At 39.1% G+C, this 27,943-nt stretch overlaps 1 protein-coding gene across 2 annotated transcripts in view; it reads left to right on the forward strand.

The window, feature by feature from the left end:
* The window catches only part of RALA (RAS like proto-oncogene A), a 70,684-nt gene that overhangs the window by 569 nt on the left and 42,172 nt on the right, over positions 1-27,943 (forward strand). The window lies entirely within an intron of this gene.

Raw genomic sequence — 27,943 nt, forward strand, 5'->3', positions numbered from 1 at the left:
GGACCGGTCGCCGCAGTCCCCGCGCCTCACTCCGCCCCTCTCCCCTCCTTCCCTTTCTTTCACTCCTTGTCTGTGTGCGAGCAGTTGCTTTTTTAGCGTCTCCGGTAGGGTTTTGTGCCAGTTAAAGGAATAGCTGTTTCAGGTGGAAGTCATTAGATTGTCCGCACTGAACTGAATAGCCGGTCCTGGGTTCTTGCACAGGTTTAGCCAATAATCGGGAATCAAGCCTCTGAAACGCGGACGAGAATATGGATATTTTGAGTGAGGGAGGTGTTTCTTCCGTGGTTCGTTCCTGAAGGTTTTCCAGAAGTGGAAGATGTGATTTGTGTGCTTTAGGCAGGGGATATGTGTGTAAGTGGGCGGGGGTAACGGCGCAGAGAGGTGGCAGTGTTGTTTCAAGGTTTAGAGAGAATTAGGGAGTTGACTGGCCTTTTCTCGGAAACCTGAATGTCCAGACTTGCGAGAGCTCATCCAAGTGTCATTGAGGTTGTATGAGAACTACAGGGCCACGCCCTGCCTGTCAAGCTGAAAAGCACCTAATTTACGAATTGTGTTTGGGGGCCGCAGGGAGGGGGACGGGGCGGGAGATCATTATAAAATATGTGTCATGAGTTAATTCTTGTCCTGGAAGTAAATTACAAGTTTAATCATGCTTCAGAAAGTATATACTAAATGTCGTTAGTGAACTCAGTTTTCACCAAAGGTATTCCTTTTAGCTTATGTTTACTAATGTATTTAAATATGTCTTATTCGCTTATGTTTCTGTCTCTATTAATGCAATATTATTATAAAATGACTCCTGTGACTCTGAAAACATTATTTTTAGATTATAAATTTCTTCAGGGCAGGAGCCATGTCTTACTCATCACTGTGTTTCCATGCGATGTGGCCAGAACATAGAAGTTATTCACACAGCTTTTCAGTGAATGAATGAATGTGTAGGTGATCTCATAGTTGCCTTCCAGTAGTCATTTATTTGGGGGGGGGGGATTTGTGTTTTTGTTTCAGTTTGGATGCAGATTTTGCTTTGTCTTTCTGTTCTTTAGCATGGTCAAAGGACAAATCAAGAAGAATCCTTTGCCATCCTTCCAAAACTATCCTCCCCTGAAAGATTAAAATTATATTTGGGGTATTGTGATTGGGCATTATAATAAGTTATATTCCAGTGTTAAATGTTTACTACTTGAGCTTTTTTGCCCAGGGTTATCAAGAAGAGATTTCCTGGTGATAGGAAGTTTGTGTTTGGAGTTGATAACCATACCTTATCTTAATCAAATAGAGGAAATTGGGAGTTACCACTGTTGAGATAACGTGGTACATTGCAGAATTGCTTATAGTGACTCATTTTTTTCCACGGGTACATGAAGTCCTTTGACATCCTCTTATGACCTTGACGTGATTTACCAGTAGCCACTTTAACACTTTTTTCCAGAGATCCAGGTGCTGTTCTCCAGTGTGTCTGCTGAGTGTGCAGTCATCTGTACCCATTATTTTGAAGTAGTTCTTCATACAACACTTTCTTTGCAGTTAATTCTTCATACAACTCTTTTTCAGGGAAAAGGGGCTAATTACAGGAAAGAAACTTGTCTACCATTTGTGTGGGGAGATAATTTTTGTCTATAGATGGTTGGGTTATTTTCACTTTAGTGAGGTTCAAATAAAAAAGTGCTGATATCTTCTTTCGTCTCCGAATGTCTGGTCCTACACTGGTTTTCCAAGCTTAGCTCCTACAGAACATAGATAAATGTACCAGTATCACTTCTTGTGTATGTATGTGTCAGTGTAATATGCATTTGTACATGGGTTGCGAAGACAATCACTTTTAAAATACTGGAATAAGAGACTGTGAATATTAATGGGGAAAAAGATTATGATTTTGAGGAAGTAGGGAGACAGTTCATGGTTTTCACTGTTTTATAAAATTTTTAATTTTAGACACTAGGGAGAGTAAAGCCTGTAATTTCTTATCTCAGTGACGTAACCACTATACAGAGGTCAGATTTCCCTTATTTCAACAACTCTCTTGGTAATAACAGTCCTCCTACATTGATTTCCTGCCAAGCACTGTGATAAGAGCTTATAATTTTTAATCTCCACACTACTGCTGCAAGATAGGTAGTTTTTCCATACTTTACTAAGGCTAAGGGAAGTTATTTGCTGGAAGCTGGGCCACTAGTACGTAATAGGGTCTGGATTTTAAAGTAACAATTTCTGAGAACATTGGCTATTGCAATTAATCCTAAAAGACTGAGAAAAGAATTCAATTCTGATTGAGCTGAGCTTTAAGAAAGCAAAGATACTGATCTCCTCAGTACTCTTGGCCATCACATGGGGCCTGGGGTAACCAGTGACCCTGGCCAGGTGGCCTCAGATAGCAGCCAGTCTTCCGTTTATGACCTTCCTTCCACATGTTATCACCTTCTGCATGTGCCACGATGAAAAATGCATGGGCATTGTTCGTATAAGTGTCCTGGGAGAGTAGAGTATAAGGAACTCAACTTTGGTGTTTGATTATTACTTTTTACCTTTCAAGTACCTGAATAGTCCCTATTTGAGAGGACTGTTGGCCACCTGTTTGTAGTGACCCTTCCTGCAATCTTGTTGTTTTTTTAGTTCTTTCTTGGACTGAAGGACATGGGGGAGAGGTTGTGGGAGAGTGGAAAAAAAGGAGAGGTGTAGACATGGGTCTGTTTTTACCATTTCAGACCATATATTATTTTCTCTTTCGGTTTAGTATGGAGGCTTAAAGGTGGCAGAATTCTTGTAAGGGTCTAACTGCTCTTCGGTTCCAGTAGAATTCTCTTCACTCTTCCCAAGGCTGTGCACTATTTTTTAAAAAAATGCTCTTTTCAGTGGGCCTAATTCTAAGGATGTGTTCATCTCTTGGTTTAAAAAAGAAGTGTAGAGCTCAAGTTAAACATAGCTTATTCTCCAGCCCCTATTAGTAACAGTTATTCTTTGTGTTTTTCTGTTTGTTTGTTTTTTAGCTCTAAAACACCTTTCTTACTACCCTATTGCACTCATAAGGATTTGGTTACAATATAGAAAAAATTCAGTTAAAGCTCTGTGAGTTCTTAAAAGATGTTTGAGTAAATTTTAGAAGAGAATTTGCATCTTTGATTTAATTATACCTGAAGGTGAAAACTTATTCCTCGACATCAAGAGGGCATTCTGTACAAGCCAAGAAGCAAGCTTCCAGAAAACATGTTAGTATTCTTAGAGGCCCTCACAGCTAGAGGCCTGTATTAGGTTCAGTAGACAGACATAACGCTTGACACACATAATCTCCTTGAAGTCTGGGATCTAATTTCATCGCAGAATTCACTTATTGAAACTAAATATCAGGGTTTGTCAATGTCATCTTGGAGAATAAAACACAGCAAGATTATGAAACGACTTGTACTCCCAGACACATTGTGAAGGTGGGGCAAAGATCCCCAGTTTCCACAAAGATCATGACTGCAGTCTTCGAAGCCACGGGATCTGTTGCTTTCTTTTGCGGTTGAGAAGCTAGCATAGTAATCCCTTGAAAGTGAGGTTGCCCCACTACTGAGTGATTGCAGACACTTTAGTTCAGCTGCCCTGTCTAGATCTATTCTGGATTATTGTAGCAGCTTTTTAGCCTCTGGTTGGGTCCCCCCCACCCAATCTTTTTTCCACACTTGGTTAGAGTATTCACCATACTCCTCTGCTTAAAACCCTTTCACAGCTCCTTCTTGCTAATTAATACAATCCAAATTCCTTTTATTCTTTTTTTTTTTTTTTTTTTGGTACGCGGGCCTCTCACTGTTGTGGTCTCTCCCGTTGCGGAGCACAGGCTCCAGACGCGCAGGCTCAGCAGCCATGGCTCACGGGCCCAGCCGCTCCGTGGCATGTGGGATCTTCCCAGACCAGCGCATGAACCCGTGTCCCCTGTATCGGCAGGTGGACTCTCAACCACTGTGCCACCAGGGAAGCCCCAAATTCCTTTTATTCTTAATTTCATATATAAAAAAAACTTTTAAAGTCTGCTCCTTACCTAACTCTGTAGCCTCATTTCTTTTTTTCCAGGGTCTTCAGTTCCAGCAATCCAGGCTTCTGGAATGCTAGCGTTTTTTCAGTCCCTTATTTCCTCTTCCTGTGATTTTTAACCACTTCTCCTTCCCCTAGCCTAATATATCCCTACTTGCCCTTCAGAACTCAGTTTAGCTTATAACTCTCCAAAAATTGTATCTTGATTTGATTTTTTCTCTCAACTCCATCCTTTCAAAAAAACAAAACAACAACAAGAAAAACAACTTTCAAGACTGGGCTAGGGCTTCCCTGGTGGCGTAGTGGTTAAGAATCCGCCTGCCAGTGCAGGGGACACGGGTTCGAGCCCTGGTCCAGGAAGATCCCACATGCCGCGGAGCAGCTAAGCCTGTGTGCCACAACTACTGAGCCTATGCGCCTAGAGCCCGTGCTCTGCAACAAGAGAAGCCACTACAATGAGAAGCCCGGGCGCCCCAATGAAGAGTAGTCCCCGCTCGCTGCAGCTAGAGAAAGCCCGCGTGCAGCAACGAAGACCCAACACAGCCAAAAATAAATAAATTAAAAAAAAAAGACTGAGCTAGTTGCTCCCCTTGTGAGCTGCCATAAAATCTACGATAGCACTTACTACTATGGACAGTTACTTCATTAGCCTATTGTAAATTTTGTTGACCACAGTCTGTAGTAACCGCGTATCTCTAGGTACACATGCGCTCTTAAAAGTCTTCACAGGACTTTATCAGAAGTTCCCAAACTTTCTCAGTTCATTACATCCTTATTATATCAGTAATTTTTTCACAGCATCCCTAGGTCAGGAGAAACACCTGATGGTTTAATTTATTAGTTTAGGTCCAAACAACTTAATACGTATTTATGTACTGACAATTTAGTAACTACTTGAAAAAAGTAATACACAAATTGAGTAACTTTAATTTTTAACTACATAGTACTCCACGGTTTATTCAACCATTTCTCCTGTGTTTGGACACTTAAGTAATACCCAATATTTTTCAATTACAAGTGGTGTTGCAATGCAAATCTTTGTTTCTTTGTATTGTTGGAAGTATATCTTCAGGATAAACGTATATAGAAGATTTGTTAGATCTGCCACATTTTTCTTCCTGTGGGGTTGCACTATTTTGAATTCCCACCAGTGGTGTATGCGTGCTGCAGCTTCAGCAGCAGAGCATGTTGTCAAGCTGCTGAATTCCTGCTAATCTAATAGGTGAGAAATTGTATCTCAGCCTAGTTTTAATTTGTATTGCTCTTATCACAAGTGAATTGAACATTTTTTTCCTATGTTTCAGGGCCATTTTTTACATTTTTTAAAGTGTTCATGTTATTTGCTCACTTTCTAAATAAATTTTGGTCTTTTCCTCTCAGAGTTTAAAAGTTCTTTATATTTAAGAATATTAGTCATTTAACTTTGATATATATTGCAAATACTTTGCCCAGTTATCTTTTGGCATTGTGGTGTGTGTTTTTTTGACTTGCAGAAGTTTGTTTCTGTGTAGTCAAGTATATTAATCTTAAGTTTATTGCATCTGGATTTTTAGTCCTAGAGAGCCTTTCACTTCCCACAGGTTATAGAGGAATTCAGCCATGCTTTCTTCTAGTACTAATACAGTTTCATTTATAATATAGAGCACATTCAGTCCTCTGATCCATTTGGAGTACATTTCTATATATGGTGTGAATGGGTCTAATTTTATGTTTTCCACATGGCTGTCCAGTTGTCCTGATACCATTTAATTAAAAAGAAATCTTGGCCCCCTTTATCATATACTAGATTTCTATATGTAGTTGGGTATGTTTTATACTTTTGGATGGTCTGACTATTCATGTACCAGTACTACACTGTTCTAATCATAGAGGCTTTGTATATGATTTAATATCTGGTAGAGCTGGTTCCCCATTATTGCTCCTCTTCTTCAGTGTTTTCCGTACTAGTCTTGCGTGTTTCATTTTTCCGTATGAATTCTAGCATCAGTTTGTCCAAGTCCATTAGAAGGCTCACTATTATTTTTATTGAGGTCGCATTAAACTTACTGTATAACTTAGAACTGATCTCTTGATGGCGGATCTCTTGATGGCGTTGGAACATCTTAATCTAGAACAAGCGATGTCTTTTCATTTTCTTAAATCTACTTTTGTGTCTCTGCAGAATGGTTTATATTTACTTCATATAAGTTTTGAACATTTCTTGTTTATTCCTGTGTATTTTATCCTTTGTTGTTACTATTATAAAATGAATTTTCTTATTAGTTATATTTACCAACTGATTATTATTCATGTATGTTGCTAATTTCTGCATGTTTTAAAAAAATATTTATTTATTTTTGGCTGCGTTGAGTCGTCTTTGCTGCGCATGGGCTTTCTCTAGTGGTGGTGTTGAGCAGGGGCTACTCTTCATTGCGGTGTGCGGGTTTCTCACTGAGGTGGCTTCTCTTGTTGCAGAGCTCTAGGCATGCGGGCTTCAGTAGTTGTGGTGCGTGAGCTCAGTAGTTGTGGCTCGCGGGCTCTAGAGAGCAGGCTCAGTAGTTGTGGTGCATGGGCTTAGTTGCCCTGCGGCATGTGAGATCTTTCCGGACCAGGGCTCGAACCCATGTCCCCTGCATTGGTAGGCGGACTCTTAACCACTGCACCACCAGGGATGTCCCCCTTGCTGAATTATTGTTATTGTTTAAGTACTTTTATTATTTCAGTACTTTTATCATTGCTTCTCTGTGGCCCAGATATACAGTTATGTCACCTGTAAATAGAGATTTTATCGTCTTCTTTTCCAGTGTTTTTGCATCTGTTTGTCTTATCTAATTGCATGGATTACTATCTCCAGAACAATGTTAAATAGTAATATAACAGTATCTTTAATAGAGATGCTGATTGTTTTATTGTATTATCTTCTCTGTGGATATACATTGTACTAGATATTAATTTAACGGGGGAAATACCTTTCAAAGACTGAAGCCCTTCACTATTTCTGTAAGAGATAGATATGGTAAGAGGCAGGAAGGTTGAATTTCCTATTGGGCAGCAGCAAAGTATTGATATAATGATAATCAAGATAGGGTATTGATCCATAGTTTCCCAGTTCATACAACCATTCCTGAATTTTGTTCCTGCCTCTCCCAAACTTCATTGTAATCTTTACTCAGCCAGACGTGGGTGCCACGGGGTGACCTCCATTTCTCCTCTAGGCTAAAGCAGCCATAGGTCTATGAAAATCTATTTCCTTCTAGGCTTTCATAGTCTTTAAGTGGTTTCTGTGCTTTGCAGGTGAATTAGGCTCACCTTGTATTGATGCGATCATGGCTTGAGTCCTTGTGTCTGTAGGTCACGTAGCAAGTCAGGCTTGTAATTAGATGAGTTTATCGATGGGGTGGCCCGTGGTACACAGATATGGGATAGTTCTAGACAAGTTTGTAGGGCCTGGGTCCATCTGGCCTTGAGGCAGTTCTTTCTCCAGAATTCATTTATAAAGATTTAGTCCTCTGGCTGGTGGTATATGTTGGTGTGGAATCAGCTGTAGCCCAGCATCCTGCACACATTCCCTCCACACGGCAATTACAGACACTCACCTGTGCTCAGTCTCCCATGTTCTGCAGAGTATTTTCATTTCACTGCCATCTAATTCACCCAGAAAGTTCAAGTAGCATATTTTCTGTAGATTCTTATAATTTCAAGGTTATCTAGGTCCATTTTGTAAATTCCCAGTCCACATCCCGTTTTCTGTCTCAGTCATTCTAAATATTTCCTTTCCCAGGAGTGCTGGGTGGTATGATATGTATTAATTTCTTGTCCCTTATGCCAAGGAGCTCCTCCCTAGAAGTCGTACAACTCCCAGTCTATAACTATAGTCCCTCTCCATTGTCCCATAAATGCTGGTAGGTCTCTAGGTTGAGGAACTCTCAGTCACCAGGTAGTACTCTTGGTCGGTGGCCAGTTGTTCATCTCCACTTTTCCTGGGACCCATGTTGCCTTTTTTTTTTTTTTTTTTTTTTTTTTTTTTTGACGGTACGCGGGCCTCTCACCGCCGCGGCCTCTCCCGTTGCGGAGCACAGGCTCCGGACGCGCAGGCTTAGCGGCCATGGCTCGCGGGCCCAGCCGCTCCGCGGCATGTGGGATCTTCCCGGACCGGGGCACGAACCCGAGTCCCCTGCATCGGCAGGCGGACTCTCAACCACTGCACCACCAGGGAAGCCCCTCTGGATTTTTTTTTAAATGACAGATTTGTTGAGATATAATTCACATACCATAAAATTTACTTTTAAAGTGTATTAATTCAGTGGTTCTTAGTATAGTCGCAGAGTTGTGCAACCATCACCTCTATCTAGCTTGAGAACGTTTTCATTACCCCCAGAAGAAACCCCACGCTCATTAACATCACTCCTGATTCCCTCCACCCCCCAGCCCCAGGCAGCTATAAATCTACTTCCCATCTGTGGAGATTTGCCCATTCTGGTCATTCCTGGATACCATAAACGGATCATACAATATGTGGTCTTCTGTTTCTGGCTTCTTTCATTTAACATAATGCCTCAAGGTTCATCCATGTTCTAGCATGTATCAGTTCTTCATTCCTTCTCATGACTGAATAATGTTCCATTCAGTGGATATATCACATTTTGTTTATCCTTTCGTCAGTTGATGGACATTTGGATGTTTCTACTTTTTGGCTTATATTGGGTAATGCTGCCATAAACGTTGATGTACATGTTTTTGCATGGACATGTGTTTTCATTCCTCTTGGGTATATATCTAGGAGTGAAATTACTAGGTCACGTGATAACTCCATGTTTAACATTTTGAGTAACTGCCAAACTGTTTTCGGAGGTACTTGTGCCATTTTACATCCCCACGGTCAGTTTACAGTTTCTCCACACCCTCACCAGTGTATGTTACTGTCCCTCTTTTTGATTATAGCTATCATAGTGGGTACAATTTCTGTCTTCTGCCATCTGCTAGAGTACTTTGTCTAAGCTGTCCTATGTACATCTTAGCATATCTTTTTTTCTTCTTAGATATTTTGTTTCAAGGTCCAATTCCAAGAATGTTTTCTGTATTGTAAAAACTATAAATGTGACGTTTTGTTTGAACTTCCAGGTGAACGTTCCTTTTGATTCATAACAAGATTCCTGTTTTACATTAGTGTGTCTGATGAGTTTAAGCTGTTAAAACTATAAATTGCTCAAAGTACACTTGTTGGGCTTCGCTGGTGGCGCAGTGGTTAAGAATCCACTTGCCAATGAAGAGGACATGGGTTCGAGCCCTGGTCCGGGAAGATCCCACATACAGTGGAGCAACTTAAGCCCGTGTGCCACAGCTACTGAGCCTGCGCTCTAGAACCTGCGAGCCACAACTACTGAGCCCACACGCCACAACTGAAGCCCGTGTGCCTAGAGCCCGTGCTCTGCAACAAGAGAAGCCACCGCAATGAGAAGCCTGCGCACTGCAATGAAGCGTAGCCCCCGTTCGACTCAACTAGAGAAGGCCCGCGCGCAGCAGTGAAGACCCAACGCAGCCAAAAATAAAATAAATAACTTTATTTTTTTAAAAAGTACACTATTAAAGGGATTTCCCTGGTAGTCCAGTGGTTGACTCCACACTCCCACTGCAGGGGGCACGGGTTCGATCCCTGGTTGGGGAACTAGGATCATGGCCAAAAGCAACAACAACAAAAGTACACCGTTGAGTTAGCTGGGGGAAAGGGATAGTTGGGCAGTTTGGGATTGACATGTGCACAGTGCTATATTTAAAATGGATAACCAACGAGAACCTACTGTATAGCACAGGGAACTCTGCTCAATATTATGTAACAACCTAAATGGGAAAAGAATTTGAAAAAGAATACATACATGTATATGTAAAAACGAAAACAAAAACACCCACCACCAACAGCAAAAGTACACTGTTAACAAATTATGGCATAGTTAAGTAGTAAGACAAAGTGCCCAAGTTAGAGTAGTGAAAGAGAATTATTCATAATGAACACTGGCAATGCTTTGAAGAATTGTTAGTGCAGTGTTGACTACAAAATTGAGGAAATCCAGTTATAGACAAGAGTAACCAAATATGATGCTAGGCTTAATCTTTGTTTTATTCCTATTCTTACTAGGAAGGTACAAAATATAAATGAATAATTTTTTTTTTTTTTTTTTTTTTTGGTACCGTTGCGGAGCACTGGCTCCGGATGCACAGGCTCAGAGGCCATGGCTCATGGGCCCAGCCGCTCCGCGGCATGTGTCGGCAGGCGGACTCTCAACCACTGTGCCACCAGGGAAGCCCATAAATGAATAAATTTTTTTAAATCAAAATTTAGCACTTTTGTGTATATGGTTTCATTTGATCTTTATATCAGCCAAGAGATATAGGTGGGAATGGGTGCTCTTTCAGGTGGGAAAATTTATTGACCTTCATTCAAAAATGCTTTCTCAGGCACTGCTATATAACTAAAGATTTCTGCACCAGCTAATAACTATGTTGCTTTGTCTTAAATGACTACTTCAAAAAGTATTAGTTGGCAGTAGCATTTCTAGAAAGCTCTAATTTGCTGAGTCTGTGCATAATTATTTCATACTTTGAGTTTTTGTTTCTTCCCTCCATTATTTGCTGTGTATTAACAGTCATAGACCAAAGACATGACAGCCTTTAAACCTCAATTGTGTGCCTCTTTCTGAAATGTGCTGAGAACTACATTGGTGAGTCCTTTCACATTTGGTTACACTTTAAAATGAGTGTGCGCCATGTAAAGATGTTCAGCGTCACCAATTTTTAGGGAAATGCAAATCAAAACTGCAATTAGGTATCACCTCACACACCCGTTAGAATGGCTGTTATCAAAAAGGCAAAGAAACAACAAGTGTTGTCGAGGTGTGGAGAAAGGGGCCCTCCTGCACTGTGGGTGGGAATGTAAGTTGGTGCAGCCGCTGTGGAGAAACGGTATGGAGGCTTCTTAAATAGTCTAGAATAGAACTACCCTATGATCTAGCCATTGCACTTCAGGGTATTTATCCAAAGAAAGTGAAAACACTGATTTGAAAACGCATACGCACCCCTGTGTTCATCACAGCCTTATTTATGAGAGTCAAGATTTGGAAACAGCCTTAGTGCCCATCAGCAGATGAATGGGTAAAGAAGATGTGGTATACACACACACACACACACACACACGCACACACACACGCGCACATACGCACATACACACACACACACAACAGGATACTACTCAGCCATAAAAAAGATGAAATCTTGCCATTTGTGACAACATGGACCTTGAGGGTATTAATGCTAAGTGAAATTAAGTCAGAGAAAGATAAATACCTTTTGATTTTACTCATATGTGGAATATAGAAAGAAAAAATGAAGAAACCAAACAATACATACATACAGAGAACAGAGTAGTAGTTATCAGAGGGGAAGGGGCAGAGGGGAGGGCAAAATGGATAAAGGGGATCAACTGTATGGTGACAGATAAAAAGTAAATTTTTGGTGAGCATATTGTAGGTACAGAAGTAGGAGTATAAAGTTGTACACATGAAACTTATGTTGTAAACCAATATTTACCTCAATTAAAACATTTTTGAGACAATAAAAGGAGTGCTCTTTTCCCCGTAACTTTGTGTTTTGAAACATTTTTTAAAAATTGAAGTATAGTTGATTTACAACGTTGTTTTAATTTCTGCTGTACAGCAAAGTGACTCAGTTATACATATATATATTCTTATATATATATATTTTTCCATTATGGTTTATCCCAGGACGTTGACTATAGTTTCCTCTGCTATACAGTATGTCCTTGTTGCCTTGAAATGTTTCAAACCTACAAAAAACTTAAAAAGAGTATTATATCAAATGCCGGTAGTTACTAATCACCCTAAATTAACCAATTACCAATTATTGTTTTGCCATGTTTGCTTTATCTTTTTTTGTTTTGTTTTGTTTATTATTTTTGGCTGCGTCAGGTCTTCGTTGTGGCGTGCGGGCTCTCTAGTTGCAGCGCACGGGGCTCCCTGCAGCATGTGGGATCTTAGTTCCCAGACCAGGGATGAAACCCGCCTCCCCTGCATTGGAAGGTGGATTCTTAACCACTGGACCACCAGGGAAGTCCCTGCTTTAACTTTCTAAGTACAGATGCTTTTATTTCCCTGAGTTATTTGAAAGAAGGTTGGAGTCATGAAACTTCACCTCTGTGTACCTGAGCTGACATCTTCTGAGAATGAAGACATTCTCCTGTATAACCATAATACTATTGTAACACCTAAGAAAATCAGCAATAGTTTCATAATATCATTTAATATCTAGTCCAAATTCAGATTTCGTTAGTTGTCGCCTGTTGTCTTTAATAGCAGTTTTTTCCCCCAATCCAGGATCCAATCAAGGTTCATAATCTCTGCTTGCTTATTATGTCTTCTCTAGTCTCTTTTATTTCACTTTTTCTAATTAACTTTTTTGAGGCATAATTTACATATCATAAAATTCACCCATTTTAGGTTTACAGTGATTTTTAGTAACTTTACTGACTTGTGTAAATCATTACCATAATCCAGTTTTAAAACATTTTCATCACCTCAGTAGAAAATCTCTTATTCCCCTTCTTAGTTAATTCCCATTCCCATCCCCAGGCAGCCGTTAGTTTATATTCTGTCTCTATAGATTTCCCTTTTCTGGACATTATGTATAAATAGAAATATACAATATGTATTCCTTTTGAGTTTCTTTTACTTAGCATAATATTTTTTGGTTATCATGTTGTGGCATGTGTCAGTAGTTCTTTCCTTTTTATGGATGGACAGTAGCCCCGTATTCCATTCTATGGATATACCACATTTTGCATCTCCTTTTACAATTGATGGACATCTGGATTGCTTCCCCTTTTTGGTTATTATGAATAATCCTGTTATGAACATTCATGTGCAAGTCTTTGCATGGACGCATGTTTTCATTTCTCGTGAGTATCATGGAGTGAAATCTCCAGGTTTTATGGTAGATTTATGTGTAATCTTTTAAGAAACTGTCAAACTTTTCCTAAGTGGCTATACGTTATTTTGCATTCCCAATGGCAATGTTTGGGGATTCTCATTTCTCTGCATCTTTACCAGCAGTTGTTAGAGTCTTTTAAAAAAAAATTTATATCTATTCTGGTGGATATAAATAAGTATCTCGTGGTTTTAATTTGTATTTCTCTAATGAATAATGGTGTTGAGCACCTTTTCATGTGCTTATTAATAAGTCTTTGACTTGTTTTCTCTCTTGAAATGTCTACTGAAATCTTTTGCCCATCTTTTAAAAATTGGGTTATTTTTCTTCTCATTGAGTCATAAGAGTTCTTTGTGTGTTCTGGATACAAGTCAATGAGATGTGTGATTTGCAGAGATTTTCTCTCAGAGTGCTATTTTTTTGGTAGTGATGTTAACCATGAGCTTTGCTTAATTTCTCTAATTTGCCATATGGGGCTTTTTTGGAGGGTTGGAATAAAAGCTAAATCTTCTGTTCGTAATTCTTTCACATGTCTAGTACTGAAGTACTAGATTAATTAAAGACTAATTAATTAAAGACCGTGTAGTCACCTTCATCTTCATTCTGCGGTTAAGCAGTGAGAAGCTCTTCCTTTCTGAACCACAACAAGCAAATAGAGAACCTATAGGTATTAGGGTTCTTTCAATTATAGGAGTCAGAAATCCAGTTGAGGCTACCTTAAGTGAAACAGAAACGTGCTGGCTTTCTCTCCTTCCCCAGCTCTGCTTCTTTTTTTAAACTGGCAGACTGTGTGGTGGCCACTTTCATCTCCAGATTCATCAGAGCCAATCTTCCCCACTAGTTTAAGGAATAGAGTACTCTGGCCAGCCTGGGTCTCTTGTCCTGCTTTATAGTCGGGCCCTGATTTATAGTCCTGTTGTAATGCAGTAGGAGAGGGTGCTTCCCACTAGAAGAAGAAGTTTGGCAGACAAATCATATGTATACCTCTTTAGGGGCACTGGGTCATTTTTTGCCCACTTTTATGAAATTAAACCAAAAGTAATAGGAGATTAATATCTGGAGTTTTGGGGGGGGAGATCACATTTGTTTTATGATTAATTTTAACTCTAAATTAGCCTTTACTAGTAGCACTTTTCTTACCTAAACAAACACAGGTGATATTTGGTTTAAGCTAAAACGTTCCACGTACCTCTTCCTACCTCCCATGCAAGTGAGGGGAGGACCTACATTAACAATGGTAACAACTTGGTAATTCGGCCGATTTTTCTGTACTCCTCTTGAGCTTTCTTTTATGTAGTTTTCTTTAGCTCTGTGAGTGGGGGTCATAGCCAGCTGTCTTGGAGTTCCTACATTCCTGCAGATTGCTGAAACCCATTTTTATAACTAGTTTCCTTCCTCTCTTCTTTCATTTACTTGGATTCTCAAGCTCTGTCAGTGTCCATATGTTATATGATTCATCTTTGAAGTGATTTTTTTAAAAAGTAAGGCTAGTTCCCAGTTCCTTTTCATGACATCAAGTGTGTATGGTGATGGTGACGATGCTATTGATGTAGTTGTGATTTTCCTGCACAAAAAAGAAAATACTTTTAATCACCTGGAGTGTTTCTAATCTAAACTCTTTGTAGACAGATACAACTGATATGTAAGTACTACTGTATAATTAAGTTGAACAAAGAACTTTGGATACTGCGTGTCTCTTGGGTTGCTTCCATACTCTTCCAGTATTCTTCAGGATTTATTTTTTAGTGTGAAAATTAAATGCAGAAACAAGAACTTCTGGTTTTGGACTATCTGTATAAAATATATCATCTCTTATAGAGTTAGAACGGGCCTTCAAAGGGCAGCTAATATATTCTTCCACCTTTCACAAAAATCCCCTCAAAACTACCTGGCCACTAGCCGTTGCTTAAAAACTTGTAGTGATAGTGTGGAAATCTGTGTTATTTTTGGATGTTTTAAATTAAAATTCCATCCTTCTTTTGAACTTCAGTCTATTATCCTGTGACTTCTCTTTATTCCTGTTTTCTCTGGAGAAGCACTTATGCGAGCACAAATATGTTTTTGAGCCCTTGTTAAACAGTGCATCTGTTGACAGAATTACAAATAGTCATTTTTACATATACCTTTCTTCAAATAATTGAAGATGGCAGTCAGACAACTCCCTTGCCAGCTTCCCCAGTGTCTGCCTGTTCAGACACATCCTTCATGTCTTTAGTTAGTTCCCTAACCATCTTGGTCACAAGCTTCTAAAAATAATACAGTAACATTCACTTATTTGGAGGTCAAATTTTACAGCTTGAAATATGAAATGCACTTAAAGAGGGAGGAGGAAATGACTAGAATCTGTAGATTTCCTTCCATGGCCAGGCCCTGACCCAAACAATTTGATTCATTATTTCCATTTAATCATCCAAACACAACCCTATGAGGTAGAAGATGAGGAAACTTACGGCTACCCATTAAGAATAAGGAAGTAAAGCCCTCACATATATTTTTATATGAAAATTTAAATTATGTTTCACTTAGCCTAATAACAATATTCTTTAAATACTTAACTGATGGCAGGGGAAGTGAACCAGAATGTGCTAGTCAAGTTGTGATAAAACTTAACACGTCCGAGCTTCCCTGGTGGCGCAGTGGTTGAGAGTCCGCCTGCCGATGTAGGGGACATGGGTTCGTGCCCTGGTCCGGAAAGGTCCTACATGCCGTGGAGCGGCTGGGCCCGTGAGCTATGGCTGCTGAGCCTGTGCTCCACAAAGGGAGAGGCCACAACAGTGGGAGGCCCGTGTACCGCCAAAAAATAAAATAAATCACTAGAAAAATGAAATTTTAAAAAGAGAAAACAAGCCCATTTTAAAAAGTAAATTGAGCAAGCATAAAATTACTCTGTCAAGTTCCTCTATAAGTTTCTAAATGTATACTCTCAAATATTTTCTTTCCTATGCATGAACTGGTTATGCTTTGAGCGCCTCTCCTGCAGAGGAGTAATCTGTGTTTGATCATGTACCCCATCAGTACAGAATTCTAGAAACTCCCGTGTGTGTATTTACTTTTAAATCATATAATGTACTACTCTGTAGTTATATGATATGCACTGTACACTGTACATAAATGCAAAGATACAAAGGGATTGTATGAGCTACTTTAAATTAAAAAGTTTTATTTTTACTAGTAAAAATATACTTTGTACCAAAATATTGTTTAGTGAGAGCAATATGCTTCGTTACAGCTTTTCTTGGTTCATTCAGTAAAACAAATAATTAGTATATTAAATCATCATATATATAATATTTTAACTACATACAATTTCTGTTTGTCAATTATACTTCAATAAAGCTGGAAAAATTAAATAAAGAATAAATTATCTAGGCCCTCTTCCAGATGCTGCCAGACCATAATATATACAAAAATCCCTGCACACATGGAGTCTTCTTTCTAGCATAGGTTAACACTTTGTGATATGGGGTTTCAAAGGCCTGGTTTTAGGGTTGAGTTTGTTTTATATTTGTTTTAATGGCTGTCATAGTTGAAATAAATGCCTTATAAAGTATATAGATCAAAATGGGAGAATTGTGTTGTTGGTTGTGTTTTCTTAATAATTGTCCTCAGTTTTCAATTTTATCCAGCAGTTAATTAAAACAGATTTTTTATGAAATACGTCTTGCTAATTTTCTTTTTCCCTGATGTCAGTTCTTGAAACTCATCAAAATGTCTTCCCTTCTTTTGTGTGTGTATTTTTTTTTTAGAAGATGTTGGGGGTAGGAGTTTTATTAATTAATTAATCTATTTTTGCTGTGTTGGGTCTTCGTTTCTGTGCGAGGGCTTTCTCTAGTTGTGGCAAGCAGGGGCCACTGTTCATCGCGGTGCGCCGGCCTCTCACTATCGCGGCCTCTCTTGTTGTGGAGCACAAGTGCCAGATGCGCAGGCTCAGTAGTTGTGGCTCATGGGCCTAGTTGTTCCGCGGCATGTGGGATCCTCCCAGACCAGGGCTCGAACCCGTGTCCCCTGCATTAGCAGGCAGATTCTCAACCACTGTGCCACCAGGGAAGCCCTTGTGTGTGTATTTTTAATAAATGTTTTCAAAATCCAGTGAAATTGCAGTTTTAAACAGGTTAGGAATTAATTTTCAAATTGGTGTTCAGGTGAGATTATCTTTTTAAGGTGGGCACATTTACATTTATAACAGTAAAAGCTTGCCAACTCCTTGTGTATCCATTCACTAATACCACACTGTCTTAATTACTGTAGCTCTCTAGTAAGTCTTCCTAGTCAGTTAAGTAGGAGTCAACAAACATTTTCTTAAAGGGCCAAACATTAAATGTTACAGGCTTTGCAGGCCAAATGGTCTGTTACAACTACGCACCTCAGCTATTGTAAATAGAAAGCAGCTATAGACAAAACATAAATAATTTGGAGTGACTATGTCCCAGTAAAACTTTATTTACAAAAAGAGGCATTTTGCTGTGAGCCTAAACTGCTCTAAAAAAATAAAATCTATTAAAAAGAAACAAAGGCAGAAGAAACAGCATCACTTTTTTGTTCTTCCTGCTGAAAATGTGTAACCTGAATCTAATCATCAGGCAACTCAATTAAGGGACGTGCGAAATAACTGGCCAGTAATCTTCAAAACTGTCAAGTTCATGGAAGTCAAAGAAAGTCTGAGGAATTGTTCTAAACTGAAGGTGACCAAAGAGATGTGACAACTAAATGCAACACGTGATTTTAACCCAATGCAGAATCTTGGATAGGGTCTGAGGATTCTATGGTAGAAATGTGTTACGGCTTATTTCCCAATGTTGATGGCTATATTATGGTTTGTAGGAGATTGTCCTTGTTTGTTGGAAATAAATGCAAAGGTGTTCAGGTGAGACCGAGTATCACTATCAGCAGCTTACTCTCAAATGGCTCAGGGAAAAAATGTTTTTGTATTGAACTTGCAACTTTTCTATAAATTTGAGACTGTTTCGACATTTTAAAATATATATATATCATTAAAAGTAAATAAAATAGATTTGTTCCAGGAAAAACAAAACAAAACAGGCAATCTAGTTTGACAGGCTCCTGCATACTTTGTTGCTGTTTTGTATGTTCTTGGTGTGCCTGTCTCCATACAAATTTTAGAATAAGTTTATCAATTTCCACAAAAAACCCTGCTTGGATTTTTATTGGAATTGCATTGACTCTATAGATAAATTTGGGGAGGATTGACATTCTTGCAGTAATGAGAGTTCCAGTGCATAAATATGACCTAAAGCAGTATTTAGGTCTTCTTTAAATTTTCTTAGCAATGTTTCGTAGTTTTCTATGCAGAGTTCTTTGTGGTTGTCATCCTCTAAAATGCCCACCAGAGATTTTTGCCTCTTGGTATTCACACACACCCTTTGTATATGGTTCTCTTTCACATTGAATAAGGCTGACCAAATGACAGTGTGTGACTTCCAAGACTAGATCATAAAAGACACTGCAGCTTCAGCCTTGCTGTCTTGGGGTCATCCATCTGGAGGAAGCCAGCTATCATATTATGAGGACATTCAAGCAGCCCAGTGAAGAGGCCCAGCTGGTGAGGAGCTCCGAGGCCTCCCGCCAACAGCCTCGTGAGTGAGCCCTCTTGGGAGCAGAGCCTCCAGCTCCGTTTAAGCCTTCAGATAACTGCAGTCTGCCAGCATCCTGACTGCAACCTCATGAGGGTCCCTGAGCTAGCACCACCTAGCTAAGCTAAGCTGCTCAAACTCTAAGATAATGAAGGTTTGTTATTTTACACCACTAAGTTTTAGAGTAATTTTTATGGAGCAATAGATAACTAGTATAGATATGTACATTGTTTTTTAATTTTTAAATTCTATGTAATTACCGTTTTGTTTGTTTCCACTATTTTTGAGGTCAAATACACTAACATAACATTTACCATCTTGACCGTCTTTAAGTGTACAGTTTAGTGGTATTAAATACATTCACATTGTTGTGCAATCATCACCACGAACTGTCCATCCTTATAACTCTTTTCATCTTGTAAAACTGAAAGTGTGTATTCCTTAAACAATAACTCTCCATTCTCCCCTCCCCCTAGCCCCTGGTAACAACCATTCTACCTTCTGTCTTTATGATTTTGACTATTCTAAGTATCTCATACAAGTGGAATCGTACAGTATTTGTCTTTTTGTGACTAGCTTATTTCACTTAGCCCAGTGTCCTCAAGGTTCATCCATGTTGTAACAGACTGCAGAATTTCCTTGCTTTTCATGTTGAATATTATTCCATTGTATGTATATACCACATTTTGCTTATCCGTTCATCCGTTGATAAACACTTGGGTTCCTTCCATGCTTTAGCTATTATGAACAATGCTGCTATGAACATGGGTGTACAGATACCTCTTTGAGACCCTGCTTTCTTTTTTTCTATTTTTTTTTTCTTTTTTTTTGGCAGAGGTGGCAGGGAGTAAGACCCTGCTTTCAATTCTTTGGGGTATATATACCCACAAGTAGCATTGCTGGATCATATGCTAATTCTATCTTTAATTCTTTTAGGAACCACCATACTGTTTTCCATAGTAGCTGTGCCATTTTACATTCCCAAGAAGAGTGCACAGGGTTCCAGTCTCTCCACATCCTCACCAACACTTGTTATTTTCTGTTTTTGTTTTTTCGTTTTGGGGGAGGGGGGATTGTAGTAGCAGCCATCCTAATAGGTATGAAGTTAATCAGTTATTCTTGAGCCCAAGTGGATGATGATGCCATTCACTGAAATGAGGAACATAGGAGAAAGAACAGGTTATTTTAATCATTTTGAGTTTGGGTTCTCTTTGAATATCCAAGTGGATATGAGCAGCAGCAGTTGGAAGCAGATGGGCTCTATTCACATCTCTACTCAGCTGGTTAATATTCAAGATGCATAATGCCTTGCTCAGTCTTGAGTCTTGTTTTTTTTTTTTGTGGTACGCGGGCCTCTCACTGTTGTGGCCTCTCCCGTTGCGGAGCACAGGCTCCGGACGCGCAGGCTCAGCGGCCATGGCTCACGGGCCCAGCCGCTCCGCGGCATGTGGGATCTTCCCGGACCAGGGCACGAACCCGTGTCCCCTGCATTGGCAGGCGGACTCTCAACCACTGCGCCACCAGGGAAGCCCGAGTCTTGTTTTTCTTAATCTATCTGATGCCTGCCTTATAGAATCATTTTGATAAATACCATAAAATATTAGAATACAGTAGGCATTCATCCACAAATTTTAGCATCTTTTCCTTTAAAAAATATGCAGGAATAGCTATTAGTTTATATTCAGAAATATAACTGAGTATTCCTATTAGCTTATGAGCAGATTCTTTCTAGTAGGAAATCTACATAGCTTCTGCCTTTATGGGACTTACCTGTGAATTCTGGAAATATCCTTCATAACGACCTATGACTCAGCTATTAAGATGATTTTTTATAACTGTACTAGAGGTAGAGTACAGCTAGTTGTCTGTCTAATTAAGATTCCTTCAGTTTCTGTGGCAATCTCAGATGTTGTGTCCTTGAACTAAAACTTGTGGTATATGGTACATTGGAAATAGTGTAGGTTTGGGGTTTCATAGATGTATATTTGAATTCTTGCTCAGCCATTTATTAGCTGTGTGACCTTATACATGTTACATAACTTTTAGGGACTCATTTACATAGTCTTCTACAAAAATCTGAAAAGATGAAAATTCCTACTTAGTTTCTATTGTTATTGTTGGAGACCAGAAGATAACTTTTTCCATATCTAACATAACACCTTGGACATTTTAAGCCCTTAAATAAGTGTTTGTTTCACTTCTGTGTCACCAGCTTATCAGCTGGTATGACACTTCTATAAAGCGTGATTTTTTCCAGGAAGTCAAACTTGTACTTCCCTATCAACACACCTTTATGGAAGCTGTGGTCAGATCCCTGTGGGTTTGGGGAGCATCTGTCATCTCGTAAGCCTCTGAAATTATATGTAAAATTTTGGAAGTTTGTAGATTTTAAAGGGGTCCAAGACTCCTGGTTCCGTCCTCATTTTACAGATCTGAAAACCATGGTCGTCAGAGGTTAGTAAGTGTCAGAAAAACTAAAGTCTTAAAAAAAAAAAAAAAAAACTAAAGTCTTTAGAGGCTAGTATGTGGCAAAATCCAGGTGCATTGACTTGTATTCCAGTCTTTCTGCTGTAAGTTATCAGGGGCTTTGATTATGTTTTACAAACACTATGAAAATGGAAATTGAGGAAAAAGTTAATATACACAATTTGTTTTGCTAATAAGTTTCCCATCAACTATGAAAATGGTTTGTTTCTTGGTTTGGGGGTTTTTTGTTTGTTTGTTTTGGGGGGGTTTGTTTTTGGTCTCTTTTCACAGTTAACTCATTCATTCAACAAATATTTCTTAAGGACTTACTATGTGTCAGGTACTAAGTTAATGGAGATGTAACAGTAAACAAAGAAAAATTCCCTGTCTTCATGGATCTTATATTCTACAGAGGGGAGTCCTAATGGATATGAGGGAGTGAGCCATGTGTTTATCTTCTAGTAGAAGGAATAGCAAGATAATTTAGGACCTTATCGACCATTGTAAGAATTTTATTCCGAGTAACATGGGGAGTATTCTCAGGAGTGGATATATTTTGAGGGTAGAGCCTACAAATTTGCCAGCAGGTCAGATGTGGCCTGTAAAAGAGGAGTCGAATGATTCCAGTGGTTTTGGCCTGAGCAACTCGAAGAATGGGTTGCCATTTACTGATAAAGAGAAAAAAAAAAAAAACTCAAAAGTGATCAAGGTATCTTGGAAGTCAAAAAAAAAAATTATTTTAAGAAAGAGGGAGTGATCATCTGGGTCAACTGCTGCTGCTAAGTGAAGTATAATGAAGATTGAGAATTGATGGTTAAATTTAGTGATTTGAAGATCATTGGTGACCTTAACAAAAGCCTGATAAGAGCAGGCTTAGGAGAGGAAAGAAGCAGAGTTTGATACAGAGAGCTCAAGAAATGGCAGCAGGGTTGAGAATTTTTGTTTTGTTTTTTAAGATAGGAGAATAACATGTTTGCATCCAGTAGAGAGGGACAAATTGATGCATGGAAGGGTGGGGGATTTCTGGAACAGTATCTGTTGAGTCAGCTAGAGGGAATGGGATATACTGCACGAGCTTACTAGCATCTTGATCAGTTTCATTTATAGCAGGGGTTGGCAAGCCACAGTTCTGGAGCCAAATTCAGTCTACTGCCTGTTTTTGAAATAAAGTTTTATTGGAACACAGCCATGCCCAACTATTTAGATATTGTCTATGGCTGCTTTCAAACTACAGCAGCAGGGTTGAGTAGTTGCTCCAGAGAAGCCTAGAATATTTACTATCTGGCTCTTTACAGGAGTTTGCTGACCCTAGCTTTACACTGACTGAAAGAGAAGATGGGATGAAATATGAGTGGGAGGGGGGAAGAAGTAGAAGGCACATCTAAGGAACTGAACGTTTTGCAAAGGTATTCAAATATCTTTTCTCATTTGGGTCAGACCAAGAAGGAAATCAGAATCTTGAATTTGAGCAAAATGAGTTATAGCCTAGGTGCTTTTTCCCTAAGGTAGGTTCTTAAAAGGGCTCTAGTCTCCAAAGCTGTAAGCTGTACATAGTCAGCTATTGCTGCGTTACAAATCACTGCAACCTTAAAACAACAAACATTTATTATCTCACAGTTTCTGTGGGACAGGAATCAGAAGTAGCTTAGCTGGATGGTTCTGACTCAGAGTCTGTCATGAGGCTGTAATCAAGGTGTCAGCCAGGACTGCGGGCACCTGAGGCTTGTCTAGGGCTAGAGGGTCAGCTTCCTTATCCTGCTTACATGGTTGTTGGTAGGTGGCTTCAGTTCCTTGCCACGTGGGCTTCTCACATAGGACTGCTCACGGCATGGTTTTCCATTTAGACAGTAATGAGAGCGTCTGTCCAGGGTGCAGTTCTCAGTCTTTCATTACCTTTTCTAGGAAGGAACAGGCCTTCATTTCTGCTGATTACATTGATCACACAGATCAAGGCTGGTACAATACAGGAAGACAACACGGGGGTGTGAATATGGGGGGAGGGGGCTGTTGGGACTCAGCCTGGAGGCTGACTACCACAGACCCACTTGAGTGTCTACAGAACCCTGTGCACTATGCTGTGTACTTCCAGCTTGGCTGTGTGTGACCAATGTCTTCCCGATTGCCCACAGCAATTTTCAACAGTTTGATTCTATTAAAGCCCATCCACACTGTTTTAAATATTTTTTATTTTTTACTAAGCTTTTCATTTCTGATTACAAGAGTAATCTTCATAATAAAATACTACGAATAGAGATAAATGAAAAGCCCTGGAAATTAATTTTTCATGTTCCCCTGTTTAGATTACTCTTATTCAATTGTATTGCTATCTTATGTTTTTCCTGTTTGTACTAATACATATCTGTTTAAAAAGTTCATACATAAATACTGTGTGTAAGCTACTTCGCATATTTTGTGAACATTTTTCAGTGTCATTCAGTACTCAGTGTCACTTTTTAATGATTGCTTTGTAATTCCATTATATGGTTATTCATAATTTAATCCTTCATTTTTTATTATTATGGATGTGACAGTAAATATCCTTGTCATTAATTCTCTATGACAACCATGGTTATGTTAACCATTTTTTAAAACAAATATCGGTTTTTACTAATAATTCACAAAAAAAACCCCAGCAAAAGCAATAACTGTAGGTATAGCTTTATAGCATTTATATTAGTTTTTAACTAGAACCATGGTGGGGCTTCTGTACTGAGGGTCCATGGACTTTATCAGGTTCTCAAAGTGGACTGGGATATTTATGTCCTTGGTTAATTTGTGAGAATAGTTCAGTCACTATAAACATAGCTTACATAAATAAACCTACTGGGCTGGGTATAAGAACAGAGCACGTCTAATACATATATAACCTTTTAATACATACGGTAAGAAGCAAAAAGTTTTGTAGAGATTTGCAACTTGCTATAGTGATTTTAGTAAATGACCTTATTATCAGAAGATTAAATTTCTTTGTAGCCAAATGTTATATAACATTGACATGGTTACATTAATTTATTAAGAAAATTGCATGAAGTATCATCTCAGCTCAGCAGAATTATCTCTGACAACTCCATTTTATTTTTTTCAGGGTTTCTTTTTCAACATTAGTCTCGTAAAAGTTAACTTAGCCTCTGAGACCAGTGTTCAATTTGTCCATAATGCATAATACATTGTAATTCCAGGTAATACAACAAAGCGTTATCAGATATGGGAGCAGTCTGCCTGTCTCCTTTGCTGTCTCTCCTTTCCCTGCCCATCCCCTCAATCCACAGTTTTTTTTTTTTTTTTGTGGTATGCGGGCCTCTCACCGTTGTGGCCTCAGGCTCCGGACGCGCAGGCTCAGCGGCCATGGCTCACGGGCCCAGCCGCTCCGTGGCATGTGGGATCCTCCCGGACCGGGGCACGAACCCGTGTCCCCTGCATTGGCAGGCAGACTCTGAACCACTGCACCACCAGGGAAGCCCAATCAACAATTCTTAACTGGGGTTCCTATTCTTCCTCCAGGAATGCCTCAGAATTTTATCAATACCGATTACCTGTTCTCCAAAGTCATTTTGAAGAGTTTAATTTCTTTTTCAAATGTGTAGGTATATACTAGTTATCTGCTAGATCCTGTGCTAAATGGTGGGATTATAGAATTGGGGGAGGGGGGAAGCTCTTCGCTACTGAAAAGCTCCCAATAATTAATGTGATGAGAAGCACTGGAAGAAGTTTTGTCCAAAATGCTCTGGAACCAACGAGGAGTTACCTACCCAGGCCTGGATAGCAGTCGGAAGGCTGGGAATGCTACACAGAAGAGGTTCTGTTTAGGGACTTCCCTGGCGGTCCAGTGGTTAAGACTGTGCTTCCAATGCAGGGGACGCAGGTTTGATCCCTGGTCAGTGGAACATGCAGAGTGGCGTGCCCCCCCCCAAAAAAAAGGTTCTGTTTAGGTAGCATTCTTTCCTTACACGTTTACGTCACCCTATTAAGCCAAAATGTTTTAACTGAAGACGTTTTTATTGAGTTGTATGGATCAAGAACTTCTTTCACCATTGACTTAATATGATATCACATATGATTAAATCGGTCATCCTAGAAATAGCTAAAATGTGTATTTATAGATTAAGAAGGAATTTAAATTTAATCAGCTCAGTCTCTACCACCTCCCTTTCTTTCTCTGTTTCAGTTGTTTGATGGGAGCTTGCAGACAGTTTATTTCATTTTTGAGATCCTGCCAGTGAGCCAAAATCGTCTTTCTCTTTTCCTCAGTAATTTTAGTCTTAAATTCTAAAAATTTTCTCCCAGTCTGTGGCTTACCTTCCATTTTCTTTTTGACAGGGAAAATTTTTTAAATTATTAACTTAATCGGTTTGATGTATTTCAAAAGGCGCAATATTTTTCTTCATTTATTGGTGGAAGAAGTTAGAAATTAACTTAAAAAAATCATCAAATGGCAGACATTTTCTTGAAAGTCACATAGAGAATGCATCCTAGAAAAGAGGCTAGTCAAGTTTCACCAGTTTTCATGAGTTTCATCAAATATTGGACCTACTCGAGGGTGGGGAGAAGAGGCAACTTTCAAAAAAAGACAGTGTGGGCTTCCCCGGTGGCGCCGTGGTTGAGAGTCCGCCTGCCGATGCAGGGGACACGGAACATACAACGTTTCCTATACTTCTTCCTAAGAGCACCAGGTGGAGAACACGTTTTCTAAAGTAGATCTAGGATGTGGAATGTGGAATCTATCTGTCGTCTTCTTAAAGGCTGTCCAATCGTTTTGGGTTTTTTTTTATAGTAATCTTTATTTATTTTTATATTTATTTTTGGTTGTGTTGGGTTTTTGTTTCTGTGTGAGGGCTTTCTCTAGTTGCGGAAAGCGGGGGCCACTCTTCATCATGATGCGCGGGCCTCTTCACTATAGCGGCCTCTCTTGTTGCGGAGCACAGGCTCCAGATGCGCAGGCTCAGTAGTTGTGGCGCACGGGCCTAGTTGCTCCGCGGCATATGGGATCTTCCCAGACCAGGGCTCGAACCCGTGTCCCCTGCATTAGCAGGCAGATTTTCAACCACTGCGCCACCAGGGAAGCCCATGTCCAATCGTTTAAAAAAAAAAAAAAAAGGACTAAAAACAAACCCCATACTCCTCCTTTCCCCCAAAATCAAGAAAAGGAAGAAAAACCCCACTCCTCTCCAGAGCAGAACCAGCTTCAGCAATCCAAATTAGTCGGTTTACAGTCATCCCAAGCATGCCTTGCTTTTAAACACACAAGAAAAAAAATTTAAACAACAGAACTAAACTGGTACTGATCCAAATTACCCAGACAGAAAAAAAACAAAAAAACTAGTACTTGAGGTAGTGCAGTTTAGTACCAGTTCTTCTGGATTTTGCTTCTGGTATTATATCTAAGAAAATTGTCTAACTCAAGATCATATGCCTAACTCTATGCTTTCTTCTTGAAGTTTTGTAGTTTTAGGTTTTATATATAAGAATGGTCCATTTTGACTTAATTTTCGTATATGGTGCAAGTTATGGATCTAAGTTCATTTTTTTTTAGCATATGGATATCTAGTTGTCCCAGTATCATTGTTGACAGACTCTTCTTTTCTGCATTGCCTTTTGCACCTTTGTCAACAGATGTCAAAAACTAAATTCACATGTCCATCAGCAGGTGAATGGATAAACAGTGTAGTGTATCCATACAATGGAATACTGTGCAACAGTGCAAGAAATGAGCTCTTGATACAGCAGCAACAGGGATGCATCTCGAAATTATGCTGAGAAAGAAGCCAGATAGAGTACATATTACATAATTCTAGAAACTCTAGAAAATGCTAACTTATTTATAGATACAGAAAGCAGACTGATGTATTGGCGAGGGAGTGGAAGAGAGGGGATTATAATGGGGCAGACTTTTGAATATGTGCGGTTTATTACGTTATACCTCAAAGCTGTTACAAATAAAATTCTAAAAAGTATATAGACTAACACAGTAGTTAGATAAACTTTTGATAGCCAGAGTTTTTCTTTTCCCATTCCTTAATCTTTTCTTCATGTTGTAATTGCAGTTTATTATTCCTATTTGAAAACAGATGTGTGGGTCTGAACGTAGCATCCAGAAAATGTTGTGATGACTAAACTCATTTCAACCATAGCTTTTATTTCTATATTCAAGTCATTAATATGTTATGCCAGTTCCTATAGAGTCTATTAACCTTCCTTGGTACCACGTTGTTCAACTACCCACAAATCCACTTTACCTGTTATCATTTAATCCAAACTTCCCCAAATTGTCTACACATATTTCGTTAGTGGAGTTTGAAAAATGCATCAGGATTGAGGTATATAAGGTTTAAGGGACAAGCGTAGTAAAGGGGCAGATAACATAGGTAGACAGTATTAAGGAATTTAAATTTTAACCCAAGAGCAATATGGAGTCTGAAGAATTTTAAGTAAGCCATGTCAAACTGATTTTACTTTTTATTGTGGTAGGTGGTGCTTATATAAAAGGCAGGCAGTGTTAATAATAAGGGGATTCATGTCAGTCCCTTTGGTATTTTAGTTCATATGTATATAGCTTTGGGGGGGCACGGCAATATCAAAACCTCTATTCTGATATCTTAAATTTGTTCTCATGCTTTGTACATTATAGCTGCATCCTGTCAACCAAAATATAACTAGCAATTCATAGTTCAGAACTACTTGAATTTTCTTGCCTGTATTTCTTGGCTTTATGAGAATGACAACTATATTTAGGCCTAAGAATTTAGTCTGCTGGAATTAAACAAATACAGGCCTCATCTGTTCATGCTGGCTGTTTCTCAATAAGAAATCTTATAAAATAGCATGTAAGAGCTTTAATTTGTTTTTCTTTTCCTTTCAAACCTTTAGAGTTAAGGTTCACTAATTTGGTTAGTTATAACCATAAC

The sequence above is a fragment of the Neophocaena asiaeorientalis genome, unplaced genomic scaffold, assembly GCF_003031525.2.
Source record: "Neophocaena asiaeorientalis asiaeorientalis breed wild unplaced genomic scaffold, Neophocaena_asiaeorientalis_V1.1 scaffold60, whole genome shotgun sequence".
NCBI classification, from domain to species: Eukaryota; Metazoa; Chordata; class Mammalia; order Artiodactyla; family Phocoenidae; genus Neophocaena; species Neophocaena asiaeorientalis.